This window comes from Eurosta solidaginis, chromosome 3, assembly GCF_040869045.1.
Source record: "Eurosta solidaginis isolate ZX-2024a chromosome 3, ASM4086904v1, whole genome shotgun sequence".
In the NCBI taxonomy this organism is placed as follows: Eukaryota; Metazoa; Arthropoda; class Insecta; order Diptera; family Tephritidae; genus Eurosta; species Eurosta solidaginis.
The window spans coordinates 22934303-22955013 of NC_090321.1; the positions used below are offsets into that span (position 1 = coordinate 22934303).

A 20711-nucleotide genomic window follows, 5' to 3' on the forward strand; every position below is an offset into this window, starting at 1 on the left:
TTTCGAATGCTGTTTCATAAAAAATATAAAAAATAAAAATTATGTCTAAAAAAATTAAGGAGTGTACCTTCCTTACCATTTTCGGGTATAAAAAATTAATAAGATCCAATTCTCGGATCTACTCAATATGCTCACAAATGTTCATGAGAATCGGTCGAACCGTTTAGAAAGAGTTCAACCATAAACATTGTGACACGAAAATTTTATATGAAATCAAGACAATTATTAAGATCTAACACGCCCAACGCAACAAGAACTCGATCTTCACGCTCACTGCTCCTCTTAACCCGTAATTTTCACTAAGGCGGTCACGATAACAATAAAGTTTTCACCTGCTCTCAGCTTAAACTTTCGCCAAAAAAGCGAGATATTTTTAAGAAGAGCACCCATACAACAAATATCTGGGAAATATATATAACTGGTGCTGTGAATCAGATGCAATCACATTGGTACACATATTTTCCTACACACGATGGATGAAGTTCTCGTTTGACACTAGCTAAATTAAAATTTGAGTTTACCATAAAACAAATTACCTTCCATTGAAAATCGCGAAAGTTTAAATCTCCACCAAGATTTTAAAGGAACTTTTACGCGTTCGCATCACTGACCAACCCAGTTGACCGTCGCGTGTAAACTGCGTATACCGAAGAAAAAAATCACCGTTAAAAGTAAGAAATAATGTGCGACGTTTTCAACTCATAGGACCGGTGCCGTTGCTTAAACCTTTGAAACTGTTAGAATTTGTTTGTGGCAAATGAGTGTACCGACTTTGAAGTCCTTTTCATGGAGAGCGCTGCCAGACGCGCATAAACTAAATTTTAGGCGATTATTTGAGAAAATTTTGTGTGTATATTTATGTATAGCAATCAGTCAGCTGTGCGCTGAGACACAAACTCGAAGGCAAAATCAAACTTTTTTCTCACACGCGCACATCAACAACAAAAATAGAAACAAACAAAAATGTCTCTCTCTATTATGTAATTTACATAAGCAGAGCTCGCGTGACTGGAAGAAGTTGTAAAAAGTACTACAAAAGTACCGATAGTAGTCGAGAAGCAGGAAGTAGATTTATAACTTATTTATTTTTACACACGTTTTTCAAACAATGAAAAATTTTACTTATGCAACCCAAGTTCTTCTTGAACTTTTTTGTATTTATGTTTGTTCTACAGCACCTTTTTATGTTTTAGCTGCTTAAAAAGCACATTTGCAACTTCATAGAACCTTTACACACACACATAAGCGCATTTACACATACACAAATACAAATACATGCAAATTGGTTGCATAGCACGCACCAGCAACAAAAATCCGGTCGATAGGTCAAAATGCAGATATACAGTTACAGCAACAACATTTATAGCAGCTGCAGACTAGTCAGCCATCACCAAAATATGCACAGCAAACAACAATAATAAAATCGCAGCAGGAAAATGCAGCTGACGGGCCTCCTTTTGAACTCTTCCACTGTGCGGTCAATTGCTCATACATAAATACTTATTGCAGATGCGTCGAAAATTGCACTTAAAACATCAGCATCGCTGTTCAAGCCACTATAAGCACCAGTCATAGATGTGGAGCCAAGAAGTTGTCAAAATTGGTAATAAAATGGTCACTGCGCTTTTGCTTTGCCTTCACAAATGATTTGAACGTAATCGACCTGCTAAAGTTTTCCATGCATTTCTATGCATTTTCGGTGAAAAATCGTTAAGACAGCTGACACACCACACCAAAGCTCAGTTAGAGAACGATAATAAAGCAAGGCATGCGAGTGAGGAAGAAATATTGTAGAAAATAAGGCATAAACCCTGAAAACAAAAGTACAAATATGGGTATGAGTGTATATAGGGTGATTTTTTATGAGTGACTAAATTCAAAAGTAAAATGAGTATTTCAGGAACTGTCGGGTGGGATGGCCTGATCCGGCAAATCACCCTCAATATTGGTAAAACTACCCGGAGTCTGCGGGGATTGTATTTATCGCTACATAGAGTGAATTAGATATGTAATATGGGCATAAAACAACAGGATTCAAAAGTACAAACCCCAAAACCGCAATCGAAGGCTTTGGGTAGTGATTATCGATGTTAATGGTCCTTTTCCATATATAGATCCGGTACGTTCCGGCAACAAAGCACCAATAAGGTACTAGCAATTTAGAAGCAACTTAGAACCTTCTAGGTCATCGCGCCCTCCCCACCCCCCAGTTTTATGAGGAACTTGGGGTCGCCAGAGCCTCATATGCTAAATATGTGTATGATACACTCATATCTGTAACATGTTTCTCCTCGCGCATGTGATATTGACAATTGGGTTTCGGAAGCTTTGAAGCTACATTGTGCTTATCAACCGCTTCAATCCAATTGTGCAGGCGTTGTCACTGGTTAGTTCCTACCTCCACTTCTTTAGACTTTTTACATTTCAAAGCCCTTATCACGATTAGAAGGATTAACTATTATTGTCTCTACTTAAGACTGTACACAAATGGAAAAAGGCCCCGGCCTCTCAATAGATGCACTAGTTTTCAAAATAAAATATTATCTATACAGTCTCTTTGGCTTTTTTAGTTCTTACATTGTCATCGATCTAGTCCACAGCCGCTTTGTTCACGACGTGGAACGAACAGGCGAAGTAAATATAGGACGTTCATATTGATGACGTTATACTACCGACTAGCTGTCCTGAAATGATATCAGGTTGAACATTACAAAGCAATCTTAGCTTCACTCGCATACTAGCACCACGTGAAGCAAAGTAAGGGAAACGTTACTAATAGCCCACACTGCAACTGGCCGGCCGCTTATATGTTATGGGTGGTCGGTTTGGTCGCTGGACTTTAAAACACTCACTGTAAGAAGGGCTCCACACCTGCCAAAATACTGCACTCAGAACTGTGACGGTATGTCTCCTTATGACTACTGAAAATCGACATAGTGAATCATAGGAAACACTGAAAATCGGCATGAAGCAAAAGAGTTCAAACCAAACGACACTGACCATCGGTTCCCCCATATTTTCCTCACAGAACAGCAGTGTCCTGTTTGTATGCCCATCATAAGCCTTAATTCTTCTCTCTTTGGAGACATGATCAACGTTATGAGCCTTATATGGTAGTACCTACATACAATCCTAGAATCTTTGCAACCCCATACTTCATTCCACTCCTTTCTTACTTGAGTGATCATATACATATATTCATCATTAGCTGCACCCTCTATGACAACTTATCGGGCTTTTCATTCCTTTTTAGCTACTTGCGACCTTGTACTCAGTATAGATGCACGCTTCAACCTAAGTGAGTTTTCTTGCATTACAAAATAGCATCTAGAGCAATTTAAAGCCAATCTGCGCGTATGATGAATCCATGGTAGGACAACCATGCAATTCTGTGAAGATATTGGGGGGGTCCGAGAATCGGATCATATCAATTTTTCATACCCCAAAACTTTTTTTAAACAAAGTTCTTTGTTTTTATCTTTTTATCAAACAGCATTCAAAAACACATAAAACTCTCTGTGATTGGGACTAAAACTGGTACTGGGGCTGGTAACAAGAGAGAAGAAAAACAAGGGACGGAGAATGAGACTGAGGAAGAAATAGATATAGAGTTAGACGAAAATAGAGAGATAGGGATAGATAGAGCGTGGGTGGGAGAAGGATAGGGAACTAGAGAGAAAAGAAGTGATACAAAATAGGTAGAGGGAGAAAGATGCGCAGATATAGGAGAGAATAAAAGGATAGAGAAAAGGGTGAGATAGTGGGAGTGAGAGTAAGTGGTAAAAAATTACTAGAAGTTATGCAGCTGGACCAAGGTTAAGGCAGAACAACATCTGCCGAGTTGCTAGTATTATTATAGAAATAATTTCTTGAGTTATATTAGTCATTGTCAACATTCTTCTGACGTGAAGCTTTCAAACTCCTTAACAACACCCTTTCATACAGATCTCTCTACATATACATATAAGTATATATATATGTACACAAGCGTACAACTGTGCAAAGGCAAAGAGTAAAAGGCAGAGTAGTGGTTCAGACCACGTGAAAAATGCCGGAAACAAAATCGATTAGCAAAGCAGCAGTACAAGCAGTAGAAAAGACAATTCTTAGAAGTAAGTACGCTATGTGGTATGAGTAACCACAAGTACACACAGAATGGGCCTTTCCATACACAAATATTTAAAGTGGTGTGCGTGTTGGTGTATCACGGCGCTCGCATGCTGTTTGTAGATATACTATGTATGTATGTATGTGAAAATGTATAGAAGCAAATAGAAAAGTGGCAAGTCATTGAGAATATTTTGTGGTAAGCAAAAGCTTATGCATAAAAAACAAGATAGCACACCTTCACTGCACATACCTATATTTACATATGTATATACTGATGATTTGTATGTACTCGTTCATATGTATGTGCTAAGTAAAGAACTTTGTTTTTTGACTACTAAGTGCATACCTTAAGTACTCATCAACACTTTAAATGGCACTTTTCTATCGAAGTGCTCCCAAACCGCACACTGAATCCTTAAAAAAAAGAAAAACTTCTTAACAATTTTTATAGCTACTTTCGTAACCGATTTAAGCCCGCAGCCGTGCCCCTAAAAACAGCACGCTAGTATTTTACTAAATTAAATTCATTTCTTTGCTCGTATGTATGTATTTGTGCCCATTAAATTGTGTCACTATTGCCATCAACTTCAAACGCACAATTTTTCCACGTTTTCTTGGCTCCAAGCCATGCCGTAAGACAATTTTAATTTAAACGCACGCTTTCCCACACTTTTCTTTATATAATATCACACCAATTATTAAATGTAATCCTAAAAATTCACAAAAAATTTTTATATTTATTTAAATCGTTTCGCTTGGAAAAATTCACGTAACACACCACCGAACGACAACGACGGCAAAATTGATTTGTGTGTCACGAAATATTAAAATAAATGTCAAAAAATAATTTTTATATCTGCAACTCTGCTACTACGATTGAAATCCTCGTTGCCGTTGCTGCTCATTTCTTCTGTGCTCTCTCATTTTCCTAAATGACAATAACAATGCGCGCTCGTTGTTAGTTATGTTGCTGCTTCTGTCAGAACTCAGGTGAGTTTTAGCAGCACAAAATATGCGCATACAGTGCATTTCATATACATAACTACTATTGATTCGACATCTTTTATATATTATCGGGGCGCAGCAAATTGCCAAAAAGTAGTGAAAAATCATACAATTTTTTTACACGTCTATAAAGCAAAAACGAATTGATCGTTTATAATATTTCTTCACTGCAGTAAAACTTTGAAATATTACCCTTCGTCCTGTACAAAAAAAAAGTACTTGATTCCTTTTTATTATCAGCAAAATTATTTAAACAAAATTAGCATTTTTCCCGAGAAAACGCAATTCGTCTGTTTGTTCGCTATGAACTGTACCAGCAAACTTGCTTTGAGTGGGACTTTAACCACATTACATAATGCGTCACAAACAAATTGAATAAGATCGAATGGTGAAACAATCCAGCATTCGCTAACGTTTTTTAACTTCGGGAGTATATTTATAGGTATGCTTGGATGGTTGTATGTATTTTCATTCCATATCACCTTGACATACATATTCAAGCTGGTTGCCATGTGAATGCAACATAAATGGTTAACAATGCATATATCAATTTAATAATACGCTTTTCTTAAATTTGTTGAATATTTCGTTAAAAAATTTAGACAAAATTCTGTTTTTTTTTTTGTATATTTGTATGTATATGCTAATGTTTGGTTTTTAATGAGATTTAATCGTATATTTATTCTATATATATAAACAAGGATATCACAGCAACCCGTGTTCCTGTGAAGTTTCTTTCCGGTAAATGGACCATCGACCGATTTCTTGGAACAAATTCTATTCACGGTTTGATTTGCCGGAAATTTGGTACATGGGTAGCTCTCGCCTAGATTAGTATTTACGAACCTTTTTTCCCCTAAGTGAACCAGGGACCGATCTTCCCGAAAAAACTCTAGTAATGGTTAGATTTGCCTGAAATTTGGTATATTTGTAGCCCTTCGCCTAGATTTGAACTTACGATATTTTTTTCTGGGAATTGGACGAGGGACGGATATTTTCTATCAAATCATATTCATGGTTCGACGCGCCTGAAACTTTATATAAAGATAGCCCTTTGAACTGGGACTGAGACTGTGAATAAGGAATGGATAACCATTAGAACAAGATAAGAGAAAAAATGGAAACAGAAAGACATAGGGTTAGACGAAGATATAGAGGTAGGGATAGAGGAGCGGAAAGGAAGTGAGAGAAAAGAGGGAGAGGGCGAGTCGCAGAGATAGAGAAAAGGACAGGGAGGAGTGAGTAAAATGATATGAAAAAAGTAGGAGAGAGTGGGAGGGAGAGTGAGAGATAAAAACTTCTCAAAAGCTTTACAGATAGACCATAGTTAGGGCAGAAAAATATCTGCCGGGTCTGTTAGTATCTTATATAGGAACAGTGTGGATTTTTAGTGCGGACTTTTGTTTGTGGGGCATTATGAACTACCTATGAAATGAAATTATATTTTTGAAACAAAGAAAAGTGCTGCGACCTTAAGAAAAGTGCTTCTTCCCAACATGAAGATATTTAAAACTTTTGAATTCGGCATGCCCTGTTCCTGTCGGAACTTTTGTTTTTACAAACGAATTTTCATCCTTCTCTTCTCTCTTTAGAGCCGGATATCACAAGGAAACGCTCAAACATTTTTTTTAATTTTCTCTTCTAAGCCAAACTTGACATTTTTTATATGAAAATATGTATTTTCCTATTTGATGAGTTGAGTGCTGCAACCATTAATTTAAGCCTAGATATTTTGAGCATTATAGACGCTTGAAGGAATGCTCAAGAAGTGGTCAAGAAATACTTGTATATTTTAATTGATACATACAGACTAGAGGTTTAGGCCGATCACTATATCGGCGGCGGCGGCGTATGCACTATTATATACCGGCGGCGGCGACGTGGGCGGCGCGCCAGTATACGCCGGTGTTCTTGCTTTAAAAAGCTTTTTTCTATTTAAAAAAATAATATTTAGGAAAGGTTTGGTTTGTATGTATTTAAGGAGATCAACGTTTTGACGATTTCCGAAAGATCCGGGGTTTTTGCCGCAAAGTCTCGCGGATTGTTCAAAAAATTTCAAGAGCAGCTCCTTGCGGAGGGACTGTCCTTCATTCACTTACTTCAGGGAGGGTTCGAACCTAACCTCGGTCTTAGGGACTGGTACTTAAAAGAGTCACTTTTGTCTGTATGTCTCGTACAAAGCGTAGTTCCTTGCTGGTCATGCACAAAGGCGACTTACGGTTGCTATTAATGGTCTTTCAATATTCATGGCTCTCATGGCACAGTTTTAATGATGAGCACCAACTCTGGCCTATTGTTAATCGCGCCAAAGGGGGCATCTAGGTTTTTCGGGGTGATTTAAGAGCTATAATTCCCGAAGTGCGAACAGTAGCAAACCTGTCCACCACCAGTCGCTCCTACACCTCCTGGCCCTCATACAACATGCCAAGACAGAAGCTAAAGGGCTGCGACTTCGAACTCATACCTTCATGAACGTCACTATAAACTCTATGTATAGCTCCGAAGACTTTCTAACAGATGTTTTTTGTCGCGCTATACTTCCGAGCACTACCAGAGAAACACCTTGAAACGTTAGGGAGTAACTATTCGGCCAAGGATGCTGCCCTCGAAATCATAAGCAGTCCAAGTGGATATTATTGCGTAACTCATGGGTGAAAATAGTATTATCCTACATAATTAAAATTTTACAAGGAGCCTGGATACCTTTTTTTTTAAATGTAGACCAAAATTTGCAGACTTTTGTGTTCGAAACATTGATTTCAATAGTCTTCGCTAAACAAAAACGATATTTTAGAATGAAAGTCGACCGATTTTAAATTGAAAGATGTTAAGGTTATGCGCTCAGTTCAAACTGTTGTTTTCCGGCCTTTTGATATAAGAATTCATTATGAATAACCGCGTAGCTTCAGTTTTCAAACTACTTCGACTGTCCACTACGTTAGAGTAGTAGCACGCCCGGTCATTTGTTCAGCTATCTGGGGAAAACTTTTGCTTACCACTTTGAGTATTCTTGAGGAGGACAAAGCCTCACCTGGTAAATATATGTGCCTACGTATTCACATATGTAAGAGGAGACGAAACGTGTAGGTATTTAAACTTGGTTGATAGGCTAGAATCACTGTGATTCACTCCAAGGGACTAGTTGGGATAGGGCCGCCAACTTTAGGAAATGTCAAACTACTAAAGGATTTTGCATAATTGATTTCGCTTATTATTTACGCCAATTGGAATATAGAATTTTTGAAAAATCATAACTTGCTTTTTTAACAACTTCAGGACAATTTGAAAACAAGTTCGACTTGGGTCATTTTATTTGAATTCATTGTTCCTTCTTATTTTTTTTTTTAAAGTTATGCAAAGTGAGCATTTAAATTTTTTATATAACTTTTCTTTTCGTGTTTTGAATTCTTATAATTGGCAGTGATGCGCATCCGTTGATACTCCTTTCGACCATATCCGTCCAATTTTCGACATGAACAATAAATGGCCTAGACAGTCTTAAATGAGTAGAAAATATAGTACCGCGCCGGACGCCGCCGCCGCCGCCACCGCGCCAATATTTTTGACATTCGGCGGCGGCATGCAAAAAACGACGAAAATCGGCGGCTTATATCTCTAATACAGACCACAGCTTGAAAGATATTTCATATTTATGTGAATAATAATAACTGAAAATACTTAATTTGAAATAAAACAACTTCAGTTTTGGCTTTAAAGGGGAAAAGGAAGGACCAGGTGGAAAACGATTTAAAATCCATTAGTGTGACCAATTGGCGCCAGTTGGCGGAAAGAAGAAGCGACTGGCGTGCCTTGTTGGACGGTCATAACCGTCTAAATGGTTAAGCACCAATTTAGTAAGTAAGTAGGTTCTTGAGCGTTTTCATACGATGTGTATAACGCGCCTTTCTACCAAATTGGTAAAGAATTTTAACGCTGAGTGGATTATATGTATGAAATGTAGTATATGCATATATATATATATATATGTAGGAACGCGGTATGAAAGAGAGCGAGTACGGATTAGCTTATATATGTATGTGTGCTTGGAGAGATGGTTAGTTGGGAGCATGCGGTAAAAGAAAAACATATTGCAAAAGGCTCAAGGAGGAAAAGCTAGCGTGAAAATGTGCTAAGTTATGAGAGTGAGAAAAAGAGATTGCGAGTGTAAGCACACATTTCAAACTAACTGTCAAATTCTAAAACAGCTGAATGGCAGTGAATAGTTGTGTGCAAATAATTTGCAGTAAATGATTGCATGTACAAAGTTGAGTGTAAGGATCTACATATGTTGCGAATTGTGTTAAAAAATTTAGAAATTTTTCAAGTATGACAATTATATATTTGGTTGATTAAAAAAAAAAAAAAAACATTTTCCAATTCCTTGTCAAATTTGGTATGGACAAAGTACTGTTTTGAGGTTCATAAAAAAAATTGTATGCATAAACAACGCTCCAAATGTTAAAGAACTGTCGAGCAGTCAATTTACAACATGTGAACCAAGGTAGCGGTAAAATTGTAATATCGGTCATCTGACAAAAAAGTCCAACCTATATGGTGCAAATATTCAACGGTGCATTTGGAATGCCATCACTAATTAGCTGGTCAGCTGTTGCGTGTTGAAAACAACGAAAGGCAAATATACTAGGTCACTATTCATAATAAAGCATTTGTAATACAATTTAAAACAAATAGCATACAAATCCTTTGTAAAGCCAAAAAGGGATTAACTAATATACATATGTATGTATATGTGAAGAAAAAATAAAAATATCCAGACATAGACTTGTCAGTTACACTACATATATACTGAAAAATGAAAAACTATATGTTTATATATACAAACATTTGTATGGGGTATATGAGGCAGTCGATGCTCATCTTACTTAAGATTTTTGCTATACTTAAATTTTTTTATATTAATTTGACCTTTTTTTATAAAATAATTTTTTACCACTATGACACTCCGAACAACAATAATAAGGTTTTAATAAAAATACAAAAAAGGCATATTTCACCATTATATTTTTACTGCGCTTTTGTTTTACAGGAACTATTATTTAGAAGTTTAAAAAAAATCGAAAAAATGTATATCGTTAGCTTAATGTGAAAATGTGCTAAGTCACTTTTTTTGAAAAATTGTATTTTAATGCAGTTTTAAAACTTAAATCAAAATACATCGATCACAATGATGTGTAAATATGCTAAGTCGTCAGTTGTTAAAAAGAATGTGCATGCTTTGTTGTTGTTGTATTAACGATAAAGACACTTCCCGAATGCTTTGGGGAGTATTACCGATATTGATGGTCCTTTGCCGGATATACATAGATACGGTACGTCTCGGTAACAAAGCACTATTGAGGTACTAGCAAGACCATCTCGGGAATGATGTATATGACCACATTAAACCTTCTAGGCCATTCCGCCCTCCCCACCCCTTAGTTCCATGAGGAACCTGGGATCGCCAGAGCCTCGGCTCTCAATGAAACAGGAGGTTGAAAATTGAGTTGGAGAAACTATATATTGCGCTGGCAACCGCTTGAGAGGTTTGCGAAGACAACCTCTTGAAATTGGATTCACCCAATTGAGACATGCCTTTGATGTTTGATAAATGCTTTGCGCTGACCATAATCTACTTCAATTCTTACATGTCGATAACTACATGCTTTCTTACATACTAGTTAAAAATAGAACACAACTCAAGCTTAAACTTATATAAGCTGTTATTAAAATTAATAACATTACTGAATCGATTTACTAGAAGTATAGTCCTAGTTATAGGTTCATTCATTCATTCGTTTTATGAGTTATTTCGATAAATAATCTATTATGCCGAAAATATGAATGGAATATTTGGAATGGACAAATTAGATAAATCAGTGCAACTCGTGCTAAAGTTTATTACACTATAGCAAGCATGAGTGACATAAAAGTTCTTCTGTAATGCAAAGCCTGAAGACCAAGCAATTTGGAGTCCAACTGGCCAGTGAAGCATACGTAAAGCAATTTTTGTAAAAAATTTTTGAACTTTCTCAATTTTATAGGTGTTAGATTCATAGAAAGGATCCCATATTATTGAGCAATAATCAAGACCACTTCCGACCAAAAATATATTGTGACTTCAACGTCGTAGGGTCCTTAAAGTCACTGGTATTACGTCTACTGAACCCAACCATTGCAACAAATTTTGAAACAATGGAGCCAATGTGACTAGCAAAAGGGAGTTTGGAGTCAAAAATTACACCAAAGTCTTTACTCTCTTGACAACGAGATTTAGCGTTTAGTTTGTAGATAAAGTGTGTGGCAGTGGCACAGCATTTGTTTGAATTTAAAAATAAATTATTGTCTGCGCACCATCCTGCAAAAGAGTCCAGATCAGAACCGTTGGAAATAGTTTGACAAATAAATAGTATGTTTTGTGAAATATATAGTTTTAGTGTTATATTTCAATCATTAAAGGGGAGGAGTGATGGGGAAACATGTTGAGTAAAAAGTGCTAAGTCAGGAAAAAAAATTGGTTTTGAGTGCGAAAATTGTGCTAAATAGCTAAAATAGCTGCTTGGTTAGCATACATGATTTTTATTTATCTTTTTCAAAGCTTCTTCACTCAAAAGTATTGCAGCTAAGGTATAATCATTCACAGTTTGAAAAAAAGAGGTTATTTCAAAAATTATTAAATTTTTTTCGTCTCCTGTAAAATTTGTAAAAAGCAACTTAGCACATTTTCACATTAAGCTAACGGTATAACTTTTTGGAAAACTCAGTAAAAGGTTAAAATAGCACAACTCAATCCTGAAACGTTTTCGAAAAGTTACAAAAATAATTAAATGCAAACAAAAAACACCAAAATTTTCAAAAATACATGCTTCACAAAAAATATTTTTTTTTAGATATGGATGGGATTTAACGGCACTTTCTAGGAATTACATAGATATATAATAATTTGTATGAGAAGTCGTTTTATAACAAAACGCATAAATGTCATACAAATTTTACACATTTTGTGTTGAAAATTTTGTTGTTTATATGAATGAGGATAAGTAGTGGAGTACTACGATTTAAGGAGTCCTTTAGGCATATTTAAAGAGTATACGAGCAAACCTCAACTGATCCTCATTCTTTTAAATAAGTGTGCTCCAATTTACACTGCGATGGCCTAGGTCAGGATCACTTACTTCTGCTCGGATTACATCTTCATTTAGGAATACCTCTTCAGAGTACTCCATGGAGCAACTAAAAAATTTCCAAAAATTATTAATGGACTACTCGCAAGCCAAAATTGATCTGGGTCATGTACTTCATGCTGGAGTATATGACAAAATTGTTCATTTTTTGCAGGATCGCTTAAATAATGACATTAGGCCTTTTATTCTATAAGTAGTAAATTAAATTCAGACAAAAGTGTCTTAAATCGTTTGTTTAAAGGTGTGTTCAGTTTATACTTATATTTAAGAATTCATGAGCTTAACACCGGCTTATAATAATTGAATTTCAATTATTATGTTTTCTAAGAGAAACTGAAAAGAAATAAAAATTTACTGGCATATTGCGATGGAACCATTTCGAAAACCGCCAACGTAATCATCATCAGGCAATTTTGTAATGTTATCAAAGGTTTCACCGAGATTCGAACCGTGAATCACATGGTGAAACTGCAGTTGCCTTTAACCACTAGGCTGTCCTACTGGTATTTGTTTTCATGCTTAATTCAGTTTTTCTCATTTCTACACTAACAACACAATTGAGACATTTTGTCTCTATAAAGACAACTGCAGTTTCACCATGTGATTCACGGTTCGAATCCCGGTGAAACCTTTGATAACATTACAAAATTGCCTGATGATGATTACGTTGGCGGTTTTCGAAATGGTTCCATCGCAATATGCCAGTAAATGTTTCTTTCTTTTCATTTTATCTTAGAATATATAATAATTGAAATTCAATTATTATAAGCCGGTGTTAAGCTCATGAATTCTTAAATATAAGTGTTTTAAATCAATTTTTTCAATCCAAAGCTCAAACTCATACCGCTATAAATGTGGTAGATTTCGAGTTCATAACTCATATCCCGAAAAGCTAGCTGGGCGAAGAAATGAAATTCAGAAACATGTACTAGTAAAATCCCCGTCAAATACGCAGTTTTTCATATAAATGCGTTTAACTCAATCTTATGCTTTATGAATAGATTGCACGTATTTTTATGAGGAACGGTAGAGCGCGACACTAGCGCCATCTGACATGAAAAAGTAGCCAACTTGCAAACTTTTGTTGCAAGCAAAGCATAAGAAGAAGAATTTGACATTTGCTTTAGCTAAGGGTGATGTCACACTTTGCAAGTGAAATTATTTTTTCCACTCCCTTGTAACTTTTCTAACATTTTTCGCAATTAAAAACTGCTATATAACAAATGAATACGACGCAAAATATGTTAGGAAGTATTTTTGTGTATAGGGAGAATGTTTATAACAGTGCTTCGCAGAATTTTGTATGTGAATGGGAAAAGCGAAATAAACTTTAGTTATCAAGTCTGAAGTTCCTTCAAATTTATAACGGCAACATCTTGGTTGATTGTTACTGTAATACATAAGTTAAACGCATCTATAAGAAAAATTTCATTGTGCCACGGCCTTAAAGATCGCTCTGTATAAATTTTGTAATTCTTCGCTAATATCATTAAAAAATTATTCAAGAAATAACTGTTTCCATGTTTTTCGAGTGCACAAAAATATTTCCAAATTACAGCTAGATCTGTGCTGCAAAATGCGTCGGTAAGATGACTTGACCTGGAATGCACCATATGTTAAGTAAGTGGTGGTTGACATTCTGCTTAGTCATTGTAACTTAATAATCTTAATAATGCTAAATGTGTTTTGAAGCACGCAAACTGACCGGCCGACCGAAGTAGGGAAAAGTATATTTCGGGATAACTTTACATAAGTGCTATATTTTGTGTTGAAAGCAGTAACGGTAGATTAGATCATTGAAAGCTGACCACTAAATAATGGAGCACGTTTTGGGCAACAAAAAAGGAACGCGAACCCACAGAATAAGAGCGTGTGTGGATAAGTTAATATGTCAAATACAGGATTAGTTACTTAAGCTAAATATTTTCATACATAAATACATATGTGTGTATATGCATACAAATGTGCGTGGCTAGTAGTGAACCCTATTTATATATCACTTTAGTATTAAGAATCTATTAGCAGAATATATGGCCCTCAAAAGTGCATATATGTATGTACATATGGATGTGTATAATATAAATATGTTTCATTACCCTGTCTGTTACTATTTATAAGCTTCTTTTATTAACCCATGAACGAAAATATGTTTTAAGAATGGTTTGTACCCCTAGTGTGCCTGCTGCAAGGGTGTCACATTGTTTAATACCCGATTAGAAATTTGAGCCTACATTTTAAACCAATCATTAAGCAATGTTCTTTTTTAAACAATTGGAGACTTCAGAGTTTACCACTGGCTTTTTTATAGTCAGTTGAGCAGAGCTGACAGATAATATTAATTTTGTTCGCAAAACGGTACCCCGTAATGGCATAAACTAATCGAGATAGATACAGACTTCTATATATCAAAATGATCTGGGCGAAAAAAGAAATTCATTTAGCAATGTTCGTCCGTCCGTCTGTCTGTCTGCCCGTAAACAAGATAGCTTGAGTATATTTTAAGGTATCTTAATAAAATTTGGTATGCAAGTTCCTGGGCACTCATCTCAGATCGCTATTTAAAATGAACGAAATCGGACAATAACCACGCCCACTTTTTCGAAATCGAAAATTTCGAAAAACCGAAAAAGAGCGACAATTCATTACCAAAGACGGATAAAGTGATGAAACTTAGTAGGTGGGTTGACGTTATGACGCAGAATAGAAAATTAGTAAAATTTTGAACAATGGCTGTGGCACCGCCCACTTTTAAAAAAAAGTTATTTAAAAGTTTTGCAAGATGTAATTTGGCAGCGGAGTATGTAATGTTCGGTTACACCCGAACTAAGCCTTCCTTACTTGTTAGTTTTATAAATTGTTTGTTTTTAAAGCAAAACTGGAAATATTCAATAATTTAAGTTAGGGTAGGTTAGATTGAACTGGCCGGTGCGTGAGGACCTCAACGACAACTTACTATCTAGAATGACTTCTAGATATTTTTCGCAAGGTTTCTCCTGCAGGTACTTCTTCCTGCCAAGACCTGGTCCAATTCGGGACCTCCTAGTTATACATATCCCTCCTCTCCACGTTAGTGGTCAACCCGACATGAGATGCCCGATCCATCAAATCGTCTGAGCAGTTGGTTGATGGCCGCATAAAAGCAGCTGAAAATGTTTGGATTGTAAACCCTTTTCACGAAACAGGAAGTTACCTAACTGCTCTGAGCGTCTATATGCGTCTAAGATATAGACCAACTGATGATACACAATGAGGCAAGTATATTCCCGATTAGAGAGAGAAATGAAATACTGAACAAACAGTTTCTGTTGAGTACCCAGAAATCTGGCAACCCAACAGACATCTGACTGAAGAGGACCCACATTCCAAGGCCTTAAGAAATAATCTCCGAAGCATTATGAAGAAATACGGTAACTGAGAACACATCTGAAGATGTGAAGAACAGAAATAAGTCGCAGTGATATCCACAAAAAGGCGGCAGACCTGTACAACAGGAATTGTCCGGCAACCTCGTTGTCAAATAAAAATACCCTAAACTCACAGGAGGGGAAAACATTATCTATAGGGAGACGCATATCACTAGCTCAACTTCGATATCAATACTGTAACAGGTTAAACTCTTACCTAACCAGAATCAACCTCGACAGACATAATGTATGTCTTGCTTGTAATGTTGGGTGGAGTGAAGCACTGTTAGAAAAACAACAACCAACCAACTGATGCTACACTTTCCACATTCACCATCTGGGTGTAAATATAAGTATCAATATGCAATTTCTACATAGCCATCTGGACCGATTTGCTGAAAATTTAGGCGATTTCAGTGAAGAGCAGGGCGTCTATTCTCACCATGATCAATGCGAACTTTAAGAAAGTTATAACTTGGACTTGGTAAGACTAAAATTGCTTGGGCATACTCAGTTCAGGTGGGCTAAATTTATTTAAGGCAGAAGTATACCTATAGTACAGAGCTGCTCAGCCCCTATACACTTATAGCACTTTCGTTTTTGTTGTGCCCTGAATCATAGGCACAGATATAAATTTAAACTTCAAATATAAAAAAAAAAATCAAAGCACTCCCATATGCCCTCGCATATAAATAAAATAAAACTGAATACACCATTAAACAAACATACATAAAATTAATATGGAAATATCTGATTTTCTTATAAAAGTGCAAAGCAGTAGCACTTTTATATGATGAACGAGCACTTCGGTATAAAAAATAAATTTATACTAACAAATTGACAATAAAAATTATTCAAAAATCATTATTCAATTACTAGAGGTTTGTTCTTCAATGATGACATATCTTTGACATTCCCAAATTGAAAAATCTGGACGGGTTGCTTTTACGAAATAAGGAAAACGGGGAATAATTCAATCCCCTTCGGTGAAATTGTAGTAGGAAAGTACCTTTGGTAGTATATTAGTAGTGATAATAAATTTGTAAATGCCAAATGTTTTTGGGGAAGTAATTCATTTTCTACTAAATATTTCGTGAATTGATAAAGTTATGTTGATTTGGTCATTCTTTCAGAAATTGTTTGAAGAATGCCGTACGTTAGAATTTTATTCAAAAATGCACTATCCCAAAATTTGTTTCAAAAACTCCCTACATGAGCATAAGTTCAATGCATTTTGTCATAAGAGGGTGTTAATGAAAACCATTCTGAGGTGAAGTGTTCTTCAATCTAATTCTAATATTTGTGACAAATCACGAATTGGGAAATTTTTGAAAAATATTTTAAGATAGCATGATATTGAACAGGCAGCCGACTTGGGGTGATACGCTACTCAGCAGCCGCAATGAACTGACAAAAACAAAAATAAAAGAAAATGGCTCATTGTCTTACAACTTTATATTCATATCTTGACTTTCACAGAAGAGTTAGGCTTTTGTGCGGTCCTTCTACACAGGGAGTATTCACCTTTTTATTCTGAAATTTCGGAAAGCTCTTTTCCGTTAGGTATTCATGGAAGCGTTCCGGATAAACCGTTAATTTAGAATATTCGGAATATGTTCATTTCATACTACCTCCCGAGGTCCGAATATGCATAATATTCCAAATATAAACCGATTCTCCAAATTCTTAAATGGAGACGAATGCTCCGAACATAGGGAATTAATAGAACAGAATATCGTGGGAAGTGTCAAAAGACGCGTATTGACCGCAATAACAATAATTCGAAGGAGGAAATAAAAATTTTAGTTCGTTCAAAAGATATTGACGAAGAACCAAAAAATTACCCCGGGTTGCGTTGGCGGCCTTCAGCCGAGCTTACGAAAAATTACCCTGGCCGGTCCAACAATGAGGTGGGATCAATATTAAATGCGTGCAAAATCCTTTCGTACACAAAATCTTTTTCAGTGCACAAAAACATCACAACAACCACATGAAAATTGCCAACCTCAACTGCAAATATCTCCGGACAGAGATGCAAATTTTCTTTTCCGCCTTAGGATTTTTGTTTGTTGTTGAGGTCACCTCTCTCGATATTTTTGGACGCGTATTAGCAGTAGGCTCCTGTTCTAGACTTTTACCTGACCAATGAGTACATTTCGTTATGGCATCTCCATTATTTACTAATGACATTTTTACGTGAATCGATTTAATAGTCGAGGTTTTGACGTTGAACGACGAACTTTGAATTGGTTTAGGTTACGTATGTTCATAGGTTTACGAAAGTGCACGATTCCTTGGTGTCCGTACTTTTCATAAAACTTATGTTCAGCCACACTAATAGAACATGGCATATTTAATAAATTCATCATAAAATTAAAATAAATGTTCTAAGGAATTGTGCAGTTAAGTACTTATCGAGTATTTGTAAACTGATTGCTTCCTATTTCTACTACTAATATTTTTCGAAAATTCGCAAAGAAACAACACACTTAACGACTGTCAATTCGATTTGGCTGCAATTGTCAAAAAAATGTGTCTGTCGAGCAAACCTCTTGTGATTGAATCATGTACAAAAGTATAATGCCACTGAAAAAAAATGTTCTTCAAAATTGATTCATTAAGAAAATTAAAATTTTTCCAACCATTTAAAGGTTTGATATCGGAATCATACGCTTCTATTTGGAGATTATGTTAACGGTATAAAAGTCATAAGTTAAATCTCATGTGCGCGTCTTGAGGGTCGCAGAATTTAGTACTTAGCACATATCTATATGTAATACTCCTATATTGCTAATAGAAAATGTTCGCAATGTATTTTGAATTCGAAATCAAAACAAGACAGCCTATAAATTTTTTGTAATTGAAGCAGCATAAGTGTGACAAGAAAAAATTTAAATTTAGGTACATTAGATTATTGAATACAAAAACAACAAGTAAGGAAGGTTAAGTTCGGGTGTAACCGAACATTACATACTCAGTTGAGAGCTATGGTGACAACATAAGGGAAAATAACCATGTAGGAAAAAGAACCGAGGGAAACCCTGGAATGTGTTTGTATGAGATGTATATCAAATGAACGGTATTAAAGAGTATTTTATGAGGGAGTGGGCCATAGTTCTATAGGTGGACGCCATTTAGGGATATCGCCAAAAAGGTGGACCAGGGCTGACTCTAGAATTTGTTTGTACGATATGGGTATCAAATTAAAGGTATTAATGAGGGTTTTAAAAGGGAGTGGTGGTAGTAGATATCGACCCAAATGTGGACCAGGGTGACCCAGAACATCATCTGTCGGGTACCGCTAATTTATTTATGTATGTAATACCACGGACAGTATTCCTGCCAAGATTCCAAGGGTTTTTGATTTCGCCCTGCATAACTTTTTCATTTTCTTCTACTTAATATGGTAGGTGTCACGCCCATTTTGCAAAGTTTTTTCTAAAGTTATATTTTTCGTCAATAAACCAATCCAATTACCATTTTTCATCCCTTTTATCGTATTTGGTATAGAATTATGTCATTTTTCATTTTTCGTAACTTTCCATATCGAAAAAGTGGGCATTGTTATAGTCGGATTTCGGCCATTTTTTACACCAATACAAAGTGAGTTCAGATAAGTACGTGAACTGAGTTTAGTAAAGATATATCGATTTTTGCTCACGTTATCGTGTTAACGGCCGAGCGGAAGGACAGACGGTCGACTGTGTATAAAAACTGGGCGTGGCTTCAACCGATTTCGCCCTTTTTCACAGAAATAAGTTACCGTCGCAGAATCTAAGCCCCTACCAAATTTCACAAGGAGTGGTAAATTTTTGTTCGACTTAAAAGTATCCTAGACAAATGAAAAGGGCGGAGCCACGCCCGTTTTGAAATTTTCTTTTATTTTTGTATTTTGTTGCACCATATCATTACTGGAGTTGAATGTTGACATAATTTACTTATATATTGTAAAGATATTAAATTTTTTGTTAAAATTAAAAAAAAAAAATTTTTTAGAAGTGGGCGTGGTCGTTCTCCGATTTTGCTAATTTTTATTAAGCATACATATAGTAATAGGATTAACGTTCCTGCCAAATTTCATCATGATATCTTCAACGACTGCCAAATTACAGCTTGCAAAAGTTTTAAATTACCTTCTTTTAAAAGTGGGCGGTGCCACGCCCATTGTCCAAAATTTTACTAATTTTCTATTTTGCGTCATAAGGTCAACTCACCTACCAAGTTTCATCGCTTTATCCGTCTTTGGTAGTGAATTATCGCTCTTTTCCGGTTTTTCGAAATTTTCGATATCGAAAAAGTGGGCGTGGTTACAGTCCGATATTGTTCATTTTAAATAGCGATCTGAGATGAGTGCTCAGGAGCCTCTACATACCAAATTTCATCAAGATACCTCAAAATTTACTCAAGTTATCGTGTTAACGGACAGACGGGCGGACGGACATGGCTCAATCAAATTTTTTTTCGATCCTGATGATTTTGATATATGGAAGTCTATATCGATCTCGATTCCTTTATAACTGTACAACTAACCGTTATCCAATCAAAGTTAATATACTATAAAAACGTTCAAACATCACTCTGATGTTTGAAAATGTACCTAGCCTTTTGTAGCAATATTGGAGTATTACATATATGACTTAGCAAATATCCTATGTCTTGCACGAGTTTCCAGCTTAGTTCAAAGTTGAACGTCATGAAAAATCTAACCAGGTCCAGGCTGAAGTACTTTTTCGTGGTCTCAACCGTTTCTGAGTTAAGGCTCGAGCAGTTGCTGAAATTTTGATTCGGCCTAGAATAGATATTAAAGGAGCGAACTCGTTCAAATATTGTATTTGGACTAAAATTTGGGTCGTCAGTATTATCTATTCAAAATTTAAAAATATGGTCGTGGATCCGCCTCTTTTTAGACTTAGTTTCTCATGAAGCTGTATTGTAAAAAAAATTGGTGGAGATGATCTGAATGTCATATTTATGACTGAGTGAAGTTGTTGTGCTGGATTTTGGAAATTTA

The 20711-nt window shown here is 35.9% G+C and overlaps 1 protein-coding gene across 8 annotated transcripts in view; it reads right to left on the reverse strand.

Moving 5' to 3' along the window:
- ths (thisbe) overlaps nt 1–20711 on the reverse strand; it is a 481670-nt gene that overhangs the window by 404550 nt on the left and 56409 nt on the right. For 2 of the 8 annotated variants that reach the window (XM_067771237.1, XM_067771234.1), the window contains exon 1: nt 537–1281. The exons of 2 other annotated variants lie outside the window; for them this stretch is intronic. The gene's annotated coding sequence lies outside the window, so the exon portion shown is untranslated. Of the gene's footprint in view, nt 1–536; nt 1282–1301; nt 1764–4456; nt 4908–20711 lie in introns of those variants that run through there. 4 more of the 8 variants (XM_067771232.1, XM_067771231.1, XM_067771236.1 and 1 more) reach the window with 4 other exon arrangements.